The 23450-nt window shown below is 40.9% G+C and overlaps 1 protein-coding gene across 5 annotated transcripts in view; it reads right to left on the bottom strand.

The window, feature by feature from the left end:
• ESRRG (estrogen related receptor gamma) overlaps positions 1 to 23450 on the bottom strand; it is a 640719-nt gene that overhangs the window by 535563 nt on the left and 81706 nt on the right. The window lies entirely within an intron of this gene.

Below are 23450 nucleotides of genomic sequence, written 5' to 3'. Positions count from 1 at the left end.
ATTATTTGTTTTATTATTTGGAGATGATTGTTTTGAACACTGTGGATGAAATGATAGTACACATCAGTTTCACAAACAATTGAAACTTCAAGAATGGAATTCCCCATCTCCCAAATGCCATGAAAATATTCTCATTGTTTAGGAAAAGATGGTGCCATTCATTGCATATTAAACACACACTCTCTATGTTTCATCGGGGATGCTCTGTTGTGCAATAATTGGTCCCCATTGTTACATGCACAATTTGGCTGCTCACATGTAAAAGTAAAACCTCTTAAATAGCTATCTCCACTGATAGCCTTAGGCATAGACGGTCCCCTGTGGCCACGTGCCTGCAGCAACCCATGACTAAGGCTTATGGAAGGGGAGGGGGAGATTAAAAGGGGGTGCACCTATAATCCTTTATTTATATTAGAAAGGCACCCCTGAAACCTCATTAGCAATGGCTGAGTGCTGTGTCAAGTCCTCAGGAAGGGCTTTGCCCAGAGTAGAGCTTGTTAAGGGAAATGAAGTGGCCCATGCCCAGGACAGAGGGAAGACACTGAAAGACAAGCAGTTCTGCTGTGCCCTAGCCCTTCTCCTCTTTGCAGAAGCACCTGTCCCCTTTTTGTGCAGTACCCAGTTCCACCCATGTTAAACCCACAAATCTCAGAGGCCATTTCCTACCTTAACTAACTACCACCCTGCACCCTTGTGCACCCCTCTGCACCCCTGTGAGTTCATACCTTTGCACCCCTGTGAGTTCTCCTCTGCTCCCCTGTGAGTTCATACCTCTGCACCCCTGTGAGTTCTCCTCTGCACCCCTGTGAAGTTCTCCTCTGCACCCCTGTGAGTTCATGACCTCTTTTTATGTCAAACTCACGTTTTGGAGATTTTGTAAATGTCTTTATTTGGAGATTTGTAATGTCTTTAAAACAAATACATTAATTTATTAAGCCCAAAAAAGATGCAGAATATTCTAAAATTAGATGGTGGTGCTGTTTATACAACTGTGAATATACTAGAAGCCATGAAATTGTGTATTTTAAAAGGGAGAGATGTGTGGCATGTACATTATATCTCAATAAAACTGTTTTCTAAAAGCCGTAGAAATTCAAATACCTTAGTTTCAAGTTAACTAAGAGGCATCGTTACCAGTTAGCTTAATTTGACCCAGTAACACTCTGCTGTGAATAATAGCTAAAGCAGCTTGAGTGGGTTCTTCGGAGTGGCAGTTCATATAGGGTCTTATTTAATGTTCATAGTAAGCTTATGAGGAAGAAAACACTGTTATTTCACAGATGTGAACTCGATACTTAAAGAGTTTAAATACCTTTGTTAAAGCTATGCAGTTACTAGGGAATGGTACTGAGATTGGAGCCGAGGCCTCCATCCCCAGAGCTCAGTTTCTGAAACACTGCACTTATCTGAATATCCAGAACTGGCTTGATTTTTGACTGCCCTTCACTATAAACAACAATCATCCTGAATGTTAGTATCATTCTGAAGACCCAGACAAGCTTTTTCATCGAGCTATGGCTTGACTTTATACAATAGGACCTACAAAACAGTTATTTACATATAATAGATCCTCAATAATCTATAATTTAATAGGTATTTGCTGAATGTCTATGAGATTTTGCAACTTGAATTACATTTTAAAGCATCCAGGGATAAAACAGCTTGCTATACAAAGAGATCTCTATGGCTTCTACATAAATAAAAATGGTAAATATTTTTCCTACCCATATAGCCACATTTTTAGGCTCCACTTATCTCAAGCAAGGTATTCTGACAACTGTTAGAGTTTGACAGTTTGAGACATGTTCTTTTGAAAATTCTTTGTCCCTGATGATCTGTCTGAAATGCTGCCACTCCTGGGTCTAGCTCAGATAGGCCCGGAGGATTTTCTTCTCAATTCAGCATAGTCCTGTGAACCACTGGGGGACCTGGCCTTCTAAAGCAAGCTTCACTCTGGCCACAAAACAATTAAGCACATTGTTCTGTCGTCCAGGGTACTGACATCTAAACCACTAGGGCAATCATTGCTTCCCATGAGACAAAAGCAAACTTTGTCTCACGAAATCTTTTTAATACAGGTAAGCAAAGATAGGAGCAAACCCAAAGCATGGGGGCAGGTAGGGCAGGGTTGGTCCACGCTCCTGCTCCTCTTGCATCCTGTTCAGAGGTCCAGGAGGACAGGAATCAGCCTGCAGTGCATGATACGTAACACCAGGTACATTCTTTGCCTAATGATAATTTTAATAACACAGAGGAATGGTGGGCAAGCAATCCATAATGAAATATTACGCCATAAATTAGAGGGTCAAAACCCAGAATTTCTTCCATTGCATGGAAAAACATGGAAAATAACACCTTCTAGGTATCTATATGTTACTTTATTTTTAACAAGTCTTTAAAAAAGACCTCTAATTAAATGTCAAACCCCCCTTGCTGATGGAGAACAAGACAGAGCAGGCTAGTCCAGAGTTCAGATCTTAGTGGATTACTGGCCAGATTTCTTCACAGGACTTGGCCTGAGTTTCATCATTGTTGAAGTGGGAGTAATAGTATCTACCTCATTAGGATTGCTGTGAGAATTAAACAGATGATGTATAAAAAGTGCTGAGAGGCCTGGTGCAGTGGCTCCCACCTGAAATCCCAGTGCTTTGGGAAGTAGAGGTGGGAAGCTCACCTGAGGCCAGGAGTTCGAGACCACCCTGGGCAGCCTAGTGAGATTCTGTCTCAGAAAAAGAAAAGAAAAATAAAAAAGTGCTGAGCAAAGTACCAAGGTGGTGTCTTTGTAAAGAATAGCTGTTGTTGTTACTGCTGGTCCTAGTGGGTATATAAGATCTCAGAAATTGAGGAATGAGACCAAGGTTACTCAATACTGCCAATGTCAAAGCAAGCCTGTTTTTTTACTAAATGTCAGACAGTTTTCTCCCCAAGACAATCTTCTCCACAAATCCAGCCCCTTCCAAATGTGTCTGGCCACAGAAGTGAGCTATAAACAGAAAAAAAATTTACTAGGGCCTGCGATATTTAATAGGATGTTTAGGTTTAATAGAAAAGTCAAAAACTTTAATAAAGTAAAAACTCGAGGGATTCTGTGGAAAAAAAAAAAAATCAGGAGCTGGAGGCAGAACCATTCTGAAGGAAGCCTAAACAACTTGTCAGAGTCTTAAGGAGACCTAGGATTCCAATATTAGCCCAAGTCATACCTGTGCCTTTGCCCAGTGTCCTTCCCCATTAATAAGAGTATGGGTGATATGGCAATAGAAACTATCAACAGAGTAAACAGACAACTTAGAGAATGAGAGAAAATGTTTGCAAATTATGCACTCTACAAAGGTCTAATATCTAGCATATGTAAGAAACTTAAACAAATTTATAAGAAGAAAAAAACAACCTCATTAAAAAAATGGACAAAGGACATGAACAGACATTTCTTAAAAGAAGACATACATGCAGCCAACAATCATAGGAAGAAAAGCTCAACTTCACTGATTAGAAAAATGCAAATCAGAACCACAATGGGATACTACTATCTCAAGCCAGTCAGAATGGGTATTATTAAAAAAATCAAAAAATAACAGATGCTGGTGAGGCTGTGGAGAAAAGGGAATGCTTATAAACTGTTGGTAGGAGTATAAATTAGTTCAGCCATTGTGGAAGACAGTGTGGTGATTCCTCAAAGTCCTAAAGACAAAAATACAATTCGATCCAGCAATCCCATTACTTGGTATATACCTAAAGGAATATATATTGTTCTATTATAAAGACACATTCATGTGTATGTTCATTGCAGCACCATTCACCATAGCAAAGACATGGTATCAACCTAAATGTCCATCAATGGTAGACTGCATAAAGAAAAATGTGGTACATATCCATCATAGAACACTATACAGCCATAAAAAGGTCCAGGATCATGTCCTTTACAGAAACATGGATGGAGCTGGAAGCCATTCTCCCTAGCAAACTAATGCAGGAACAGAAAACCAAATACTGCACATTCTCACTGGTAACTGGGAGCTAAATAATGAGAACACATGGACACTTAGAGGAGAACAACATACCCTGGGGCCTATTGGAGGGTGGAGGTTGGGAGGAGGAAAAGGACCAGGAAAAATAACTAATAAGTACTAGACTTAATACCTGGGTGATGAAACAATTTGTACAACAAACCTCCAGGACACAATTTTACCTGTGTAACAAACTTGTACTCGTACCCCTGAACTTAAAAGTAAAAAAAAAAAAAAAGAAAGAAAAACAGAAAAAAGAAAAAAAGAAAAAAAAAGAGTATAGGCAGTGGAAACCAGTCAATCAGTCAGCAGCATGACACTTCCCTCAAGCTGGTACTGACCTCATACCTTTTTAGCTCTCCTCAGTCATGCCAGAGTTGGGAGCTGATCACCAGAGAAGAATCTCTCCTCCCAGGCCAGAGGAATCACTTCCAAGCTGCTGCCTGTGGACCACAAGGCTAAGTTTGTTCTGAACAAATGCTAAAGGACTGACAAATGTCTCAGGGAGCCTGATCCTGCTCCCTGATAACAAATATTCAGTTTTCTTTTTTACCTCTGATCTGAGATTCTTCTCTAATACTCAGATAAGGTAGATATGTTTCCCCTCCCTCCTTTGTTTAAGAGAAGACTATTTGCACTACTCCAAATGTTTTATATTTTTTCTTCTTTCACTATATTAGTCTGTTTTCAAGCCACTGACAAAAGACAACCTGAAACTGGGTAATTTACAAAAGCAAGAGGTTTATTGGACCTGCAGTTCCACATGGCTGGGAGGCTTCACAATTATAGTGGAAGGCAAGAAGAAGCAAGTCACATCTTACATGAAAGGCAGCAAAGAAAGAGCTTGTGCAGAGAAACTCTCATTTTCAAAACCATGAGATCACATGAGACCCACTCCCCATCACAAGAACAGCACAGGAAAGACCCACCCACATGATTCAATCATCTCCTACTGAGTCCCTCTCACATGGGAACCATGGGAGCCACAAGATGAGATTTGGGTGGGGACACAGCCAAGCCACATCAATCTACCCTGGCCCCTCCCAAATCTCATACCTTTACATTTCAAAACCAATCATGCCTTCCCAACAGTCCCCCAAAGTCTCAACTCATTTTGGCATTAACTCAAAAGTCCACGGTCCAAAATATCATTTGAGACAAGGAAAGTCCCTTCCACCATGAGCCTGTAAAATAACAAGCAAGTTAGTTACTTCCTAGATATAATAGGGGTGTAGGCATTGGGTAAATACAGCCATTCCAAATGGGAGAAATTGGCCAAAATGAAGGAGCGACATGCCCCATGCAAGTCCAAAATCCAGTGGGGCAGTCAAATCTTAAAGCTCCAAAATGATCTCCTTTGACTCCATGTCTCACATCCAGGTCATGCTGATGCAAAAGGTGGGTTCTCACAGTCTTGGGCAGCTCTGCCCCTATGGCTTTGCAGGGTACAGCCTCCCTCCAGGCTGCTTTCACAGGCTAGCGTTGAGTGTTTCTGGCTTTTCCAGGTGCATGGTACAAGCTGTTGGTGGATCTACCATTCTGAGGCCTGGAGGATGGTGACCCTCTTTTCACTACTCCACTAGGCAGTGCCCTAGAAGGGACCCTGTGTGGGGCCTCTAACCCCACATTTCCCTTCATCACTGCCTTAGCAGAGGTTCTTCATGAGGGCCCTGCCCCTGCAGCAAACTTCTGCCTGGGCATCCAGGTGTTTCCATACATCCTATGAAATCTAGGTGGAGGTTCTCAAATCTCATTTCTTGACTTTTGTGCACCCACAGGCTCAACACCACATGGAAGCTGCCAAGGTTTGGGACTTTCACCTTCTGAAGCAACAGCCTGAGCTGTACCTTGGTCCCTTTTAGCCAGGGCTGGAGCAGCTGGAACACAGGATACCAAGTCCCTAGGCTGCATAGAACAGGGGGTTCCCTAGGCCCAACCCAGGAAACTATCTTTTCTTTCCAGGACTCTGGACCTGCGATAGGAGGGGCTGCCATGAAGACCTCTGACCTGCACTGGAGACATTTTCCCCATTGTCTTGGGGATTAACATTCAGTTCCTTGTTACTTATGCAAATTTCTGCAGCTGGCTTAAATTTCTCCCCAGAAAAATGGAATTTTCTTTTCTATCACATTGTCAGGCTGCAAATTTTCTGAACTTTTATCCTCTCTTTCCCTTTTAAAACTGAGTGCCTTTAACAGCAAGTAAGTCACCTCTTGAATGCATTGCTGCTTAGAAGTTTCTTCTGCCAGATACCCTAAATCATCTCTCTCAAGTTCAAAGTTCCACAAATCTTTAGGGCAGGGGCAAAATGTTGCCAGTCTCTTTGCTAAAACAGAAAAAGAGTCATGTTTGCTCCAGTTTCCATCAAGTTCCACATCTCCATCTGAGACCACCTCAGCCTGGACCTTATTGTTCATATCACCATCAGCATTTTTGTCAAAACTATTCAACAAGTCTCCAGGAAGTCCCAAACTTTCCCACATTTTCCTGTCTTCCTCTGAGCCCTCCAAAATGTTCCAACCTCTGCGTGTTACCCAGTTCCAAAGTCTCTTCCACATTTTCAGGTATATTTTCAGCAACACCCCACTCCTGGTACCAATTTACTGTATTAGTCCATTTTCATGCTGCTGATAAATACGTACCCAAGACAGGGCAATTTACAAAACAAATAGGTTTATTGGACTTACAGTAGTTCTACATGGCTTGGGAGGCCTCACAATCATGGCAGAAGGTAAGGAGCACATCTTATATGGATGGCAGCAGGCAAAGAAAGAGCTTGTGCAAAGAAACTCCCATTTTCAAAACCACCAGATCTTGTGAGACCCACTCACTATCACAAGAACAGCACGGGAAAGACCTGCCCCCATGATTCAGTAATCTCCACTAGCTCCCTCCCATAACATGTGGGATCCATGGGAGCCACAAGATGAAATTTGGGTAAGGACACAGGGCCAAACCATGTCATTCACTAAATCCATTATAAGTTTCCTTTAAAGCACTCAAATAAAGGCTTTACCCTATCAATTATTTGTATTTCTTTTTATAAATTTTTGATATGCTTTCAAATTGTTTGTGTCTCATTATGTTCAGTTCATCCTCCTACAATTTGAAGACTGGGTTTTGTTTTTTCCACCCCATCCCAATGCCTCCCAAACTGTATTATTCTATACACAGTCACAAAGTAATCAACATAACTGCATCCACTCTTTCTTAAGCTTTGGAGGTTAGGCTCCATGGAAACATATGGAAATAAAGATGAACACCCCTCCCCTACACACACAAGAACACACACCACACACAAGAGCAGGGTGAGAATGAGAGAGAGAGTGTGTATAAGGTGAGGAATGGCAACAATGGCTAAATTATTTTAACGTAGTGATATCTTGCACAACATCCCTAATTGCCCTCATGTTCTTAAATTTTCTGGTTCATAAGAACTGTGTTGCTATATATTTTTTTAAATTTCAGGCTGGTGGTTGCAAAATAGGTTATTTAGACGATAAGAATATAGGTATTTGGACTGGTCATGGAAGAAAAGAGTCACTAGGCTGGTGAGGTCAAATTCCGTCTCTTCTGTGGCTTTGCTGAGAAAGTTAGGAAGTCATTGCCTGTCTCCCTGTCTACAGTCCAATGAAGAAGGCAATTAAGAGGATGCCTTGACCCCAGCCTCCACAGAGAGAAAAAATATCCCCCATTTTTTTCTACATTACCTGTGCTTGGACTAGAATTTCTTAATTCTCTTCAAACTATTCATTCTGTTACTTCAGGATATAGTAAGTAAAGCTGTTGCTTTAGCTAAATTTTTACAGCGATAAGTTAGCAATCAAAAACGTTTTTTATGCTAATGACTGTTTTAGTTTTGAAATATTTCAGGATTTTTCTATTAAAATTTTTTTTGCCTATCCTATGAAATATCTTCACATTGCTAGTACACCTTTACACTTCCAAAAATCCTGTGAGCTTATTTGTTTTGATTATAAGAAAACTGAATTAGGGAGGTCCAGTAATTTGCCCAATAACACACTATTAGCAAAAATTTGGGTTGAGACTCAAACCAAACCAATTTGTCTCCAAATCCTACTCTTTGCATTTATGCCAGCTACACAGTGGACCTCAGTAGATACTATTTGGCCTGCTACTCCACTCAATACAGATGGAGAGCAAGAAATTCCCTGGACCTAAAGGAAATACATACCAGATCAATTACATCAACACAGGGAATTCTGAGTTTGATTTGCAGTTTCTTGCAATAGATCCCATTGCCCTATAGTATATTCAGTTACTCCTTTTTACATTGGGAACCCGCCACAGCTCAGATAATTTCTTACATTTAGTTCAGTTCCTTTCCTGCTCCCCAATCTTAGTTTAAAATTCTCCACAGAGTGGGTGTAGAGAATTTTAAACTAAGCATGAAAAAAATTCTCATCTTTTTCATAAAAAATGAAATCACAGAGACCCAGGGATCTCTAGCTAAGAGGCCCCATAGTCAGAAACACTGTAAAAAGATCATAGCTGACACCACAGTTGGTGAAAATAACAGCCTGCAAGCTGTGCCAAAAGCCCTTTTTCCTCATCTAATCCCCCATCATTCTTCTGATACAAGACAGCAAATGCATTAAATCCTTTAAACATTCATAGCAAGTTGGTATAAAGGTAGTGCATTTTAAGAGTTGAAAGGATGTCTATAAACACACTCACACCCATATGTATACATCCATCCACAAATAATACTACATAGTTTTTTTTTTTAAAAATGGGTTCAGTAGAGACTGAAAAGTCATTTAATCTAATTGATGCCATGTATGACAGTATGACAGTAAAGAAGCTAGCTACGTCCAAGTTAGATTTGAGGAGTACATTTTCCATCTTTTGCTTCTCCGGAAAAATCAGTCACCACAACAAGCCCAGTAGATATAGTTTTTGTTTATTGTTTCCTCCCTGGAACATTAAAGTGGTCTTGGATATCAGAGAGTAAACAGGCATCTGACTGTCACCCTACCAGCTGGCAGATTCAAGTGTCACAGCTAAAGCCCACACCTGCTTAGTTTCCTACAGAATCCTCACTTTAATTAGAATTAGATATTGGTCTGTGAGTATGTGTTCTAATTTTATTTTTTATTTTAAATCTTGCTTTGGCATGCAATATCTTTTTAGATTCTTTGAAGGGAATAAGTATGCTTATCCCAAGAAATGATTAGGGTTATATTCAAAGCAATGCACCCAGTAGGTTCACATCATTCTGGCATGTATCATCTGAAACCCATGAGTATTATGTGAGGGCTCTGTCATTTGGCTGTGCTGCTGTCATCTTTTGATGGTCCCTGATAGCATTCCATTTCAGTTTGAAAGAACCCATCACTCTAATAGGTGGGCTTGCTCTAACCATAGATACGTATTTCTGCTTTGATAAAATGTAGAATTATTTATATTATGGATAGCTCTATTTGTTTTTCTTGAATCACTCAGCTATACAGTATGCTGAATGACATATAAATATAGAAATTATGGAAATAGAGAAAGCATTTTATCCAAGGCAGATCCTGAGTTGCTAAAATGAGTCACTAAAATTTCTCACTAGGGTGGCATTTCAAATCTAACCTTGTCCCAAATAACAACTGACCACCAATTTCTTTGATTCCCAAGAATGGAGAGCTCTGCAGTGTGACTCAGGCACAGAGCATTGGCTGTTTCGGCTTGAAGTACTCACCTAGGAGGAAAGTAAAGGGAAAAATGCACACACACACACTGCATGTGCTCTGACATCCTGCCCCAATAAGAAAATACACAGAGGAATTCCACTACCGGTCCTTAGCCCCCTACACTCCCCACTGCCCTTGCCCCACAGGCCCATTCTAAACTTGCAAACAGTATTGGCACAAGTGTTTGTAAACAAGGAAGTTTGAAGATGTTTCTAACTCTAATTATAAACAGTCAGAGCTAAAATTAGAAACCCGATCTGTTCACTTTTTTAAAAAAAAAATTTTAAAAGCTCTCCAAAAGGGTCTATTTAAATAAAGCAGCCAGTAAGCTCTGATTTGGCAAGGAGTGGTGAACTCTGGTGACACAGCCAGGGAACTGCTGATTGTCAGCATTTCCACTGTACCATGAAGTATGCTTCCTAGTTCCTAGTGAAGAAAGCCATGGTTCTCATCCATTGTCATAGTATGATACTGTCTTCTCTGGGACAGGACATTCATGACACCTCTGTTACTCAGTGGCCTGATATCTCCCTCTGTAATCTCAAAAACATGTTAAAATGCATTCTCATAAATTCCTATTTTTCCTTTTGCTTCCAGCTCCAGTGAAAATTTAATGCCAAACACTAAGCATTACTTGGCATTCACAAACACACACACACAGTCTCAATAATAACCTCTGTATAGATGCTCAAGTCTTGACATCCATCAAGAAACTCAGCAAAGAAGACAAACTTTATACATGTGTATTGCTATCACACCACATTTCAATCCTAGACCCAGCAAAGTAAGCTGCCCTCACCCACTGCAGCTAAATTGGGCCTCAAAGATGCTTTCCATAAATGGCAAGAAGGAAGCTTGGTTCAGTTACAAAGAGGAAGCTTTTCTCTCCCATTTACACAAACAATATAAAATTGCCAGGCTCAACCTGAAAAGTTGTGTCATTTTCAAAGCCTATCAATAATAAATGAATAGTGCACAATTTATCTCTAATTAACCAAAATTCTCAGTCATATTTCCTAAAATGAAACACATAATTTTTGACCCATTTTGGTCTTACAATACCGTTCCTTAGTATTTTTATTAAAGAGCCATCATCTTAACCAGAATTTTACATTTGGCTACTTTTGTACTTATTTTCATTACTCTTACATTGAGCCAACTTCTCAGGATAAGAGGCAAAAGAATAATGGGGATTTTTTGCATCCACATCCTGGCTCTTAAAAACATATACAAACAACAATTTAAGTCATATTTCTAAAGAAAAAGTGTTAATGTTCTTTATATAGATTGTGCCCATACAGGAACAAGCCAAAAACTAAGAACTCAAAATAGAGAGCTAAATGTCAGTCATCCGGGATTACAGAAAATATAGATAATGGTCCCTCCTGAATGCTAACTCACTACATATTAGCAACAGCTTCAATCTCATCCCCTCCCTAATACCACTACTCAGAGTTCTGAACAAAAGAAAAAAAAATGCCAGATTTTAACTTTACCTTTCTCAAATTTTTAGAAAAGATACCGATAGGAATAACACAGCCAAAGGTAAATAAAAATAGAAAAAAAAAAACCTGTGGATCATTTGACTATTGTACCCTCAATCTCAAGGCCCAGTCAATTATTGAATAAGGCAATAATCAGCTCTCAACTTTACTGAAGTAGGTAGCAGACTTTGAAATGCAGAAGTCCAAGGCACGTCTTCTTCCTCCATAGAATGTATAACAGATCCTTCTGACATTCTGTCCACTGACCACCCTCCCTTTTGGCTACATGGAAGTCCTTGCCCAGATTGGCCTCTGAGACTAGCCACGGCACATTAGCCTCCCTAACACCTTGGGCTCTCCTGTCTCCCTAAGTTTCTCAACCATGGGTACCCTCTCGCCATCTGTACACACTCACTGTGTTCATTAACTACAGGGCTGTACTAAAAAGATTCATGTAATGACGATTGTATCCCATTGCAAGTTTCTTCTATATTAAATTAAATTAATGTGACCCATTCCTGGACATTTATTTATTTATTGAGATCCTGGACATCTTTAATTCATCTCTTGTTGGTTCCTAACGTAATTCACATATTAACTATTCCAAACCTAACCCGTACACCTCCACACCCTATACTGACCTCCAACTCAGGCTACCAGTGAGACAAAAGGGCAACTGAAGCTCCAGATAACTTAGAAGGAGGCACACAATCATTGACTATAAATGACACATAAAGTCCCAATCCATTTTCATATTTTCTGACTGGCACTTTTTAAGAAAAAACCCAGCTCTGCAGGAAAATGGACTTCCTGCCGAAAGCCTCAGCAAAAACAGCCACCAGAATAATTCACTGGCACTGGGTTATTAAAATCCCTGACAGGTATTACTTAAGATGTTAGAAAATTATTCAGGCACATGTGTACACATATATCTGCCTTCTGTGCTTGTGCGCTCACACACAGACACACACACACACACTCACATTTTTAGTAAGTACTCATTAAGCTATCTGAGATATTAAAACTAATCACGGCAGTTTTCCTTTAATGTTATCCTCAGCATAAAGAGAAATGAGCCCATTGTCATTTATTTTAAAATCATTCTTTATAAAAAATAGCTAATCTCCAGAAGCACACCTGGTTTATTGAAGTGAATACAAAGATGTAGCATATAGCCTTAATGTGCTCAGCTGGGGAAATATATTTTTTTAAATGAGCATTTGTTAGGGCTTTATTTGCAAATGCAAAACTATCCAAGGCACTCTTTGTGCATGTAGAGATTTTTCATTTCAAAAACCACATTAATATAGGAGGATTCCCATCAACCCCTAAAAGCAGCAAAGAAAATTAACCCTTGCAGGACTGTAAATGACAAAATCCCCATAAGACCAGGTCAGAGGAAGTTCAGAAACCAGGAAACCATTGACACAACCCCGAAGTGAATCCAAGAGAAACTTCTAACACAACAGTTTTCCCACAAAATCTCCAGACTCAATAATTTAAAGTGAAAGGATCTGCAGAGTTGACTCAGGTATTAAAAGTGGGAGAAAAGGGGGGACCTGCTAGAGTAAACCCATGAACTACCCTTAGGACCTCCCAAAGGAAAATAATGAGAAGTCTCGAGCCTTCTCTGATCTCCTGAGATGGCTGGTCTTTGTGAAGAGGCACGAGGTTGCCCCAGTTGCCAAGGATGGGATATGGGAAGGTTTGCACAGCAAGGCCATGTGGGATAGTATGTGTGGCTCTTGGCCATGTTAATCGGGCGTTTCCTAGATACGAGGGCAGTTGTCGTTTTTTTCCATTTGATCAGGGAATGTAATACATCTTCAAAACAATTTTCACCCAACTGGTCAGAGATGTTAAAATCCAACCCTGAAAGCCTCCCTTGGGCGCTTTCCCTCAGAGGCACACTGTCCTTTGCTGCTGTGTTTCTTTTGAAATATGTACTTTTCACAAAAAAAAAAAAAATCTTTGGAGTGTTTGCTTCTTTAGGATTTTTTATGTATTTAAAAATAAAATCAAAGTATATAGTTAGTATATATTGAGACATCTTTCCATTTGGGAGCAGAAGAAAATAATAATTCTGCTAAATGACAAGAGGAACACAACAAGAGCAAGTAGGTTGGCATTTCCAGTGCTAAATACATAAAGTCCATGGAGCTCGCTGTGACCCAAAAGAGTTAAGGCATGTCTCCAATAAAAGGAATTACGTCAGGAACCACTGGGAGTCTATGCTGCACATTCCCTTCCAAAAGAAAACCTACAATTAGTGCTAACTTTTCCTACTTATACCCCTGATGGATACTAGCATAGTACCAGGAGATATTTTTTAACTTTTAATTTTATATCCCTACAGCACCCAGCACAGTGTCTTATACAAAAGAGATGATCAAGAAATAGGTGTTGGATTGACCAAAAGAATGCACCTGCTAGCACTAGATCAAAAGACATGTTAGCCAAGTACACCTAAATTAGGTTACTCACTCCTTAGCTTAAAACCCTTTGATGGCTTTCCATTACCCACCTTCAGATAACATCCAAGCATCTTCTAATTATTTAGCTCCTACCTACATTCCTAGCTTCATCTCTCATCAAGAATTTTGCAAATATTTGGGAGCACAAGGTAATAATAAAGTTGATTTTTGAGAGGAAAATCTTAAGAATCACACGGAATGGGATAAGAATGGAGATATGGTGGCTTATGCCTGTAATCCCAACACTTCAGGAGGCCAATGTAGGAGGATCACTTGAGTTCAGGAGTTCGAGACCAGCCTGGACAACACAGTGACACCCCCCATCTCTACAAATGATCCAAAATTAGCCAGGCGTGGTGGTATGCATCTGTAGTCTCAGCTACTCAGGAGGCTGAGGCAGGAGAATTGCTTGTGCCCAGGAATTTTAGACTGCAGTGAGCCATAATTATGCCACAGGCACTCAGCTTGAGCAACAGTGATGAGATCCTGTCTCATAAAAAAAGGGGGGAATAGAAGATATGCAACATCATTGGAGAGAGACAAAATTTTTCCTTAGTTGGGAAGATTTGTTGCAAGCTGATTGAATATACTAACATATGTAAGTGAAGGATGTGTTACCCAAAAAGGGAGGCAGCATGATTAGCCATGGGATACACCATGGGAGAGGGAGTACTAATCAATAGACTTACATAACATCTGGTGTCAATGGTAAGCCTGTGTCTGCCATGAAGTGGTTGTATCAAACTACTTATCATTTGAATAATCTAGTTACCATCTTCTAATTTAATATCCATCCACCACTCTTATGATTATGATGTGATTTCCTAAAGAAGTATCCCTTTTTGAGCCATAGTTCTGTATATCCTACTGATTACTAAATATCTCCACTTGGATGTCTCATAAGAACCTCAAATTTGGCATATCCAAAAATGGGCTAATCCTCCCAACCAATTCTTTTTCCAGTGTTTTGCATCTTGTTAAATGGTACTGTCATCCATACATGAAAACCAGAAACCTGGGACTCTCACATTCAATCAATTCACCTCATCTAATTAAGCACCAAATACTGTCAATTCCACCTTCTAGATATTTTTCTAATCCATTAATTTCCCTCCATCCCCATTGTCATCACTCAAGTCCAAGCTACGAATATCTTTCTCAGGAGACCTTGTTTCTATTTTTAGTAGGGAGAATATTTTGGAAATAATAAATAGATGCATTAAATCATATTCTGTTGCACCTATCCATTTTCACAGCTGGGTCATGATGATCGTTGTTCCGATGGGGGAAGCAGATGGGAATGACCAAGAAGAAAGAAGACACTGTTCAGCTTTGAGTCTCAAAGCTGACTCGCTTGATCTCTGTAGCTAGACAGAAGCCTCAAAAGCCAGGCTTTGTACAAAGAGAGAAAAGGAATTCTAAATCCCATAGTTAAGTGCTTTAGCTTTTATTCTAGATTGTAGTGTTTGACTATAGGCCAAGGGAGAGAGAATATGCAATGGAACTAGAGAAAAGAAGTAGCCCACATTTCCAGACCAGGGTATCGGGGAGGAAGAAGAAGATGGACAGAGGTAGCTGTAGCAGACCAAGAAATATGTGTCGTAACTCACTTCTCTGAAGTGCTGGATCAGGTGGGCATCTAAAGAGTCTTTCTCTCCTTCCTATTTGAGTCTGTCTTTCAGTGTCCTCTGTAACTAGAGCAGCCCAGAATAAAGGTGAAGGGAATCATGAGTTAGCAGAGAGTAAGTGTAAGGGTAGCTTCCCAGTTCTTCCTTTGGCTTCAAGGTAGTACAGTAGTATCTAGGAGGTCCTGTGCACTCAATGGAGGGACAAGGGCAGTCGCTGATGGTACTGGCTAGAGAGGCCACAAAGGGCTTGGGCTGGGAGGCAGAGTAGTAGAGGGTATTCTGTTGGATTCCAGATGGAACACAGAGTCACACTTCAGTCAGCCATGACGCAATAGTGTCAGAGAGAGCTCAGGTGCAATGAGGCAGCAGAGAGGACTACCAGGCCCCAATCTAGCTGAAATAGAACAGATATTGAGTTCAGCAGCTACAGAGTTCAACTGCAAATGGAGACAGGACTGCATGACCAGGCCAACAATGAGACAGGGCTGCATGACCAGGCCAACAATGAGAGTGCTATTCCTGCAGAGGGCAGCAGTGAGGACCCAGAAGTCACCCAAACACTCCTTTACAGACACCAGGCCTGGTTCCACCAATGCCACAGGCACAAGAAGCTCTTGCATTCCAACTAGGTAGATAACTGTTGACTCAGAAGTTCCCTAAAATGAGCCATTTTAAAGGAAAGGAGACCAAATGCGTCTAGAGAGACTAGGATATAATGTATTTCCCTGCTACCCACTGGAGTCAGAACTTAGGAGGAAAATCAGAGTAGCCATAGAAAATGAAGATGCCAACGTTTTCTTTACACGTCTGCGCATAGTGTGAGTAAATTTTCAACTCTGCCACATATCCTGGCCCCACTCTATCCGCTTTCAACTTGTAGCCACAGTGGGTTTGGACAATGCACACTGAAGTATACAGTACTGCTTCTGAAAACGCTTCCCATGTCTTCCTTTGCCCATTGCATAGTGATCAAAATCCTTAATGTGGCCAACAAGCCCTTCATAATCAGGCCCTCCTTTCCTCTCCACGACCACCTCCTGCCTTGTCTAGCTCCTCTGTCACTCCAGTGCCCTGCTCATCATGGTCTCCTCAGTTTCTCGAGCTAACATTCTCTCAACACAAAATGCTATCTCCAAAGCTCCTCCCTCATTCCAAATTCTATTCATCAATCAGGTTGGAACTCAGCTATTTCTTTCTTAAACAAGTCTTTCCTGACTAAGATTTTCATCTCTGAAAAATTCTTGGTTACACAAACTAATTTTCTGACTGTAGGAATTCTCAGAGTCTTTACTATGCTACTGTGAATCTCCAAGAAGTGGAATGAAGCCGGCACAGTCTCCTAAACCTATTTGCCTGGGGTACACTTTTCTCTGTCTCACAGAATTGGTATCTGTAGGAAATCCTTTGGTAATTGCTGACTTATGAGATTCACAGAACCAAGAATCATGTCTCTTTGAAGACCAAAGCGTAACTAAAGGTAGTAAGGCTTCTTGGAAAAGAGAAGAAATACTATTCCTATCAAGGGGAGAAACTGTTTAATTTGTTTTGAGAAGGTGCTAAGGCAGTCATATAGCAGAGAAGAGAAGAAGAAAGAATAACTTGTGTGTCCATTAATACTGTCAAGAAGATCTAGCAATGAGTGTAGGAACTTGTGTAGGGCACTCATGATCTCCCCACTGAGCAAAGTCCTCCACCCAATTCCTTGGCCCATGGTTGCGGCCTGAGCTCCAAGCACCACAGACTGCATTAGAATTGGTTCCAATCCAGGGAGACCAGCCAGTGCCACTCATGAGAAGTCAACAGCAGCTTTTCTGGCAGCCAGAAGAAAGAGGCCACAAGAAAAGAAAGTGAGCCAGAATGGGGCAGAAAGTGAAGTGAAAGCAGCTGGTCTTCTCTGCTCCCATTTGGGAAGACTGGATGGAAAGGGCTTAGCTCTGAGATACAGATGGCATCATTCTGCATATGTAAAATAAGTACATCTATGAACAAGAGCAGAAATATGAGAATACTTCACAACAGAAGATTTATGGCATTATCCACATGGGGCAAACGTCACTGTAAGTCAGATGTGTTTGAATCCCATTCAAGGGATTTTAATAACTGAGATGTCAAAGAACCTTATTATAAGGCAATCTTACCTATGTGATCCTCTAACCTGGACCTCAAGGGTCATCTACAGTGATGTGCCAAGATATTTGAGCCAGGGGGGTGAAAAAGAACTTCTGGCAACATAGCTAAATAAATGGATTCTTTGGCCCAGAGAAGTTGCTGAAGTAGTAAAACGAGACGCAGTCCAACAAAAATTAGGTTACACATGAGAAAGATCTTGATAAAATATAGCCCTTCTCCAGAAAAACTACATTATTTTCTATTAGACAGGATAGACCACATAACCTGTGCAGCTTTATCATCGGAGGTCTTAGGTCATTTGGGGACAACTCAAGTTTGAACAAGAGGAGCCAGACATTCTGTACGTGAGTGAAGCCTTGCCTGGAGGCTGCTGGCGGAGAAGCCAAGCCTCTCCTCCTGTTCATAAGAAACTACACAGGGAGGCAGGTGACAGGGGATCAACTGACAAAATGGCAATCTCCAATAGCCAATACTCTCAGAATGATGTTATGATTGACAGAGCAAAATTTCCAGGGTAGAAGTAAAAAGCTCAGGCCATCCACTACCCAAACCGAGATGTGTACCACATCTCTGTTCTCTTAGCCACTGCCTTTTCCTCAATGTTTTTGTTTACAAATGGTCACAGTAGATAGACTCTCACCAAAATAAATGAATCACAAAACTAATACTCAGGAAGTCTGGGGACAGTTATAACCCAGCTCGCTGTGTTACTTGGGCTTGAATGTCAATACGGGCTATTAGAAGACCCTTCTAGGGCTCCAAACGATAAAAATAGTGCTGTTTCAGATGACTGCTCTGGTCAAGGAACATTGCTTTGGTCATTCAGGTTAGAAAGAGCCAGGTGTGGGAAGGACTCAGTGAACAGAACAGACTCCAAGGTGGAAAGAAGAATCTTTCTTAAGGCATGCATATAGGCTGAAAAAGGGAAAAATGAAATCAGGAAGAAAGGTTTTGTGAAAGACTTTTTTCTTACTTATTTCACATCCAGGATCTAAGGCCTAGTACTGGCCAGAAAGCTGAAGTCAGCAGTTACATGTCCTCAGGTGGTTCTGAGACAAGAGCAGAAGGAGTGGATAATGGGGGCGGGGGCGGGGCCAGGGGGATTCTAAGACTGGGTCATTTGATAATTCTTGGCTTGAACCTAAGAGGGTTTCCCTTTAGGTATTATCCTGAAGAAAGCTCCAGGCAACCTTAGGCTGATTCTTCACTTGTCACTTCTAAAAGGTGAATCAGTTAATGCTTACAATGGCTGACTCTGTCCTGCTGTTCAGGTTCACACGCACCTTCTAATTATAAGAAACAGGCTTCTTCGGCTTCTCCAGGCAAAAGCTGAGAGTTAGCCAACATTACTTTTGCTGTTACTGCAACATCCAAATAACTTTACATCTGCTGGAGCCTCCAATTAAAAGGGCAATGATGATGAGTCAATGCACCCCACTGGCATGGGCCATCCTTTACTGACGTTTCAGAAACCATCACTGTTCCATTTTCTGTATTAAGAGGTGAGAGAGAAATGAGCCATATGGAATAGGAGTTGGCCCGAGAGACAAGATACCTGGGTTATAGCCTGACCATGCTTTTAAACAGATGAATGGCCATATGCAAAACAATTTATCCCATCTGGAGTCCTATTCTGCCCTCCCAACCCCCTACTCCTTTTTTTAGAGACAGGGTCTCACTCTGTTGGCCTGGCTGGAGTGCAGTGTGTACCTGACTGCAGCCTCTAACTCCTAGGCTCAAGTAATCCTCCTGCCTCAGCTTCCTGAGTAGCTGGAAACCACAGGTTCACACCACCACACCCAGATAATTATTTATTTATTTATTTATTTATTTATTTATTTATTTTAGAGACAGGGTCTTTCTGTGTTCCCCAGGCTGACCTCAAAATCTTGGGCTCAAGCAATCCTCCCACTTCAGGCTGCTAAGTTGCCCAGATTACAAGCATGAGCCCCTACACTCGGCCTATTTCCCATTTATAAAATACACAAAGGTTCTGTGAAAATAAGAATGTCAAGAGCATAGAAATCTCTTTGGATTAAGTACTCGATCAGAATGATTTAAAGCTGTAGAGGAAGACATACTAAGAACGCAAAATGGAATTACACCTTGGATTTTTATATTGAATTTTAAAACTATGAAGAAAGTGTCACTGCAACTTCAGTAGAAGTGCCACAGAATGAATTGAGATGATTCAAAACAGATCAACTTTAAGATTTGGTGCAGAAAATGATCTCCACATATCCAAAGGCACTTTGGGCAAGCCTGAAGCAGATGCTGGGGCAGGTTTCATAGTGACTAAACGCATCAACATCAAAAGAATCTCCATCTGTAAATCATTCCACGTGAATTATTTGTTACAGCCTGAGTAGTAACCACATATTATATTCATGTTAGAATGTTACTCTAACTCCCCATCTTTCTAAAAGGATCTAAAAGAGTCCTAGGTGTTCAGAACCACGAATTTAGTAACATCTTTGACAAAATATCCAAGAGTTGTTCAAAAGAACCAAAAGTTTCCCTTGACTTGACTGAACATTTCTAGACTTCCAAAGGGACAACTGCTAGTCAATAACCAAATAAGCACTTTTAGAAGAGGATGGTTTCTACCTTCCTATTGGGGTGAGGGATAATGAGGACTGCAATCTGGCTAATGTTAATCATTAACAACAGCAAGGCATTCCTTAAGTGGTTTTTCAGAGACAGTCTGGAGCAGCTGGTTAAGAAATCTTGCATCTTCCAGCCAGAGTCCATGGACTAGTCACCCTTGATCACTAAGAGTGCTTTACATATCACAGGAGCTTTGATGAAAATAAATAGAACACCTAAAGATGGACATGGAGATCCAGAGGTACCTTGCTTTCAACTTTCTTCATTCATTCTTCCTTGGTCATATCAAAATTTCATATCTTTTGCCAGACACAATGACATGCCTGTAATCCCAGTTACTTAGGAGGTTGAAGTGGAAGGATTGCTTGAGCCTAGACGTTTGATACCAGCTGAGGCAACATAGCAAAATCTCGTCAAAAAAAAAAAAAAAAAAAAACCAGAAAGAAAAGGCTGGATGGCACATGTATACATATGTAACAAACCTGCACGTTGTGCACATGTACCCTAGAACTTAAAGTATAATAATAAAAAAAAAGAAAAAGAAAAGGCTGGGCAGGGTGACTCATGCCTGTAATCCCAGAATTTTGTGAGGCTGAGGCAGGCAGATCACTTCAGGTCAGGAGTTCGAGACCAGCCTGGCCAAGATGGTGAAACCCTGTCTTTATAGAAATACAAAAATTAGTCAGGCATAGTAGTAGGTACCTGTAATCCCAGCTACTCAGGGGGCTGAGGCAGGAGAATCGCCTGAACCTGGGAGATAGAGGTTGCAGTGAGCTGAGATTGTGCCACTGCACTCCAGCCTGGGCAACAGAGTGAGACTCTGTCCCAAAGCCAAAAGAAAGAAAGAAAGAAAGAAAAGAAATGCATGCTGTAATGGAGTTGCAAAAACAAAATCTCAAAATGCTGTAGAAAAATTATGTCATTTGTGTTTTAGTCATTAGATGTCCATAGATTATTCAAGAATAAATATTAATACAAAAAATTATATGTTTCCAAAATGAATTCTTCTGTTCCAAATAATTTGCATGGCATGACAAATAAATTATTGGCCTTGTTCCTAAAATGTGGTAGTTGTTTTGTTTTTTACCCTGAGAGTGCAGAAGAAGAGTCCCTTTGTGTTCTTTTGCCAGCCACGAAAGGACCGGCTATCGTCATGGTTATTATCACCAGACATGAGGGCAACATGGGAAGAAGAGGTTGGTACATTTTTCCAGGAGTAAGGGCATTTGGAAACTCCATGGTGGGTCCCAATGGCACAAAGGCTCTTGTGTATGGTACTACTTTACAAGAAAGGTTCAGCCAATTCCTCAGCAGCTGTGAAGTTGTCAGCCGTGGCGTTCTTTACAAAGCTGGGTGGCTGCTTACTGCTGACATGTTTGGTTTTGAACTCTGAAAAAAAAAAAAAACCTCACTGGAATGTTGAGCTAGGCAAAGACAGCAGATGCCCACAGTGAAAAAGCCCATTGTACATCAGGTGCTTAGGAAGTTTCTGGAAACTACTGACAAAACATGAGTATTTTTCTACTAAGTTTGCACTTAGCCATTTCAGTTGTTTTTCATCAAAATATCTCAACTTCACCCTCCTGTACTTGACAGCCAGACTACAGACAATCCAATAGGCTATTGATCATAATCTTTTCTAAAGGTCATATTGGGGGGAGCATAAATGCTCAAGAAACCACACACTTCTCTAAGGAAGAGGCACATTTCATTTGCCTTCCCATTTAACCTCATATGGGCTTTTATGAATACCAGGACCCAGAAACGTCTTGGAAATGTCCACGAGAGGTTTGGTGTAGTACTTGTGATCATTTTCTGAGATTTTCTCAATTTGAGGGCCGACTCAAAAGAAAGGACAAAATATGTGTGACAATCTTCCTAGATGCTAGTCTAAGCAAAGACTACTTAACAGCATATTTCAGTATCTTCTAGTGGAAAAAAACAGTCTTCCTCTGAGAAGGTTGCAACACCAGTTCCTGGGACTAGATCTTGCCACAACTGTGTCTATTTAGGTTGTAATGACCTGAACAAAGCTAAATGTATGGCTACTGTGGTTATTATACAGGTGCCTGGCAATAAAATACTATTCCTTAGCAAATAAAGAGACATAGGAGGTGAAGAAAGGTCAAAGAAAAAAACAGATGAGAAATCAATGTCAAAAGAGGTCACTTTATGAGCTTCAAAGGGAGCTACAGTCATTGATTATAATATCACTGAAACAACACAGGCCCTGTGAGATCTGAAATTACATTTCCAGTCTGAATTTATAGAACTCACTGCAGACTCTGGTTGTGATTGTAGCACATTAATGGGAGCCTACCAAGTAAGCATGATTTAGATGGGCACAGGGAGAGGTGAATTCAGTTTTTCCTGGGTTTAGATGACTAGGTGTGCGATCAAGAAAGGTTCAGAATAGGTTTCTTCTGCAATTTCAGGGACATTGCTGGTAATAGGGGCTGGAACAAACTTTCAAAAACACAAATCTAATTATGTCAGTGTCTTGCTTACAAACCACCAATGGCCCTCTTTTTCATGCATGATAAGGTTTAGAATCCTTAGACGAAAGGCAAGGCCTTTCTTATGAGGTGTGGTGCTGAACCCCTATTAATCTCAATAAGGAAAACATGAGGTTCAAGGGGTAGAAGAAGAGACTCAGAGCCAATAAACAAGATGTGGGGTTTCATTAGGGAATTCTAGAGGGAAAAGAGTCCAGTGGTGGCAGGCAATACAGGAGAAACACCTTATATACAGAAACAGTCTGGTGGCAGTGAGCTGGACAAGATATCCACTTTCCTACAGTCCAGTGGCAGGTTGCGCAGGAAAAAAACTGCTAACACTTGCAAACAGCATGCACTTTATGTAACATTTCCTCTTAACACCCTCCCCTTAACGACCTCCACCTGGCAACCTTCATGTACTCCAAAACCAGGGCTTCAATCCCCTGTACAGCCACGGGATATAGGCTGGGGCTCAGATGTTCCTCACAGACAAAGAACAAATCTCCAGGTTGGCCACTTCTGGATTCCCTCTTCAGATGTGTCTGCCACACAGGGTCATTCTAAGGGTATGCCTAAGTTATTGCTCTCAGGTACATTTACACTACATGAGGCCACCGGAGTCTCCTTTGAGATCATCTGAGGCTCCAACTATCCTAAAATTCTTTCAGTTTTCCAAATCCAGTGTCCTCTTCCCCACATCCAGATGTCTATACAATTCTTTTCTGGTTGCAATGCCCTCTCTATTCTAGTAAAATATTCCTTTATTCTCTCCTTGTCCCATTTCCTTGCCATAGCAGATCCTAGGCTCACCAAACCCTATCTCCTTTTCTCCTTAGGTACACAGCTACACTGCCCTTCCCAGCTTCCCTTGCTGTCAGGTAGGTCTACATGATGGAACTCTGGCTAATGGAACATGGGTGAAAATT

Source organism: Papio anubis, chromosome 1 (genome assembly GCF_008728515.1).
Source record: "Papio anubis isolate 15944 chromosome 1, Panubis1.0, whole genome shotgun sequence".
Lineage (NCBI taxonomy): Eukaryota > Metazoa > Chordata > Mammalia > Primates > Cercopithecidae > Papio > Papio anubis.
Note: the sequence above shows the minus strand (reverse complement) of the source record. Positions and strands in the feature narration are given on the sequence as shown.